This window comes from Delphinapterus leucas, chromosome 4, assembly GCF_059928025.1.
Source record: "Delphinapterus leucas isolate spDelLeu-1000000601 "Yukka" chromosome 4, BTC_Dleu_Yukka2, whole genome shotgun sequence".
NCBI classification, from domain to species: Eukaryota; Metazoa; Chordata; class Mammalia; order Artiodactyla; family Monodontidae; genus Delphinapterus; species Delphinapterus leucas.
In genome coordinates this window covers 84,813,240-84,814,231 of record NC_143132.1, presented here as the reverse complement: position 1 = coordinate 84,814,231, position 992 = coordinate 84,813,240, and the positions used below count along the sequence as shown (strand labels likewise).

The following is a 992-nucleotide window of genomic DNA, read 5'->3' as shown; positions in this document are numbered from 1 at the left end:
TAAGTGTATCTCCATTATTCACTCCATGCTTCACTGTTCTGGTTCTACTCTCCTGGAAGATAAAACCAACACACCTGAAACTAAAAGAAAACATTTACATGAGCATGTTCACAGGAATCGGAGTTAAACTGGGAGTGATAATGGCCTCCTAAGATTAATCAGGGAAAGCCAATGGGTTTAGTGAGCCTTGAGCTTGTTTTAAAGAAGAGGTGAGTGCTCACTTCAGCAGCACATATGCTAAAACTGGAACGATACAGAGAAGATCAGCATGGCCCCTGCACAAGGATGACACACAGATTCGTGAAGCGTTCCATATTTTTGAGAAAAAAGACCTGCATGCAGAAAACTATAAGACACTGATGAAAGCAATTAAAGATGATACAAACAGATGGAGAGATATACCATGTTCTTGGGTTGGAAGAATCAACATTGTGAAAATGACTACACTACCCAAAGCAATCTATAGATTCAAAGCAATCCCTATCAAACTACCAATGGCATTTTTCACAGAACTAGAACAAAATTTTTCACAATTTGTATGGAAACAGAAAAGACCCCGAATAGCCAAAGCAATCTTGAGAAAGAAAAACGGACCTGGAGGAATCAGTCTCCCGGACTTCAGACTATATTACAAAGCTACAGTCATCAAGACAATATGATACTGGCACAAAAACAGAACTATAGATCAATGGAACAGGATAGAAAGCCCAGAGATAAACCCATTCACATATGGTCACCTTATTTTTGATAAAGGAGGCAAGAATATACAATGGAGAAAAGACAGCCTCTTCAATAAGTGGTGCTGGGAAAACTGGACAGCTACATGTAAAAGAATGAAATTAGAACACTCCCTAACACCATACACAAAAATAAACTCAAAATGGATTAAAGACCTAAACGTAAGGCCAGATACTATAAAACTCTTAGAGGCAAACATAGGCAGAACACTCTATGACATAAATCACAGCAAGATCCTTTTTGACCCACCTCCT

General features: G+C 38.6%; 1 non-coding gene across 1 annotated transcript; it reads left to right on the top strand.

Annotated features, from left to right (window-relative positions):
* The first annotated feature begins 213 nt into the window (after positions 1-213).
* LOC115802396 (U6 spliceosomal RNA) lies at positions 214-320 on the top strand. The gene has a single exon (XR_004022862.1). It is a non-coding gene; the product is annotated as a U6 spliceosomal RNA (small nuclear RNA).
* The last annotated feature ends 672 nt before the right edge of the window (positions 321-992 follow it).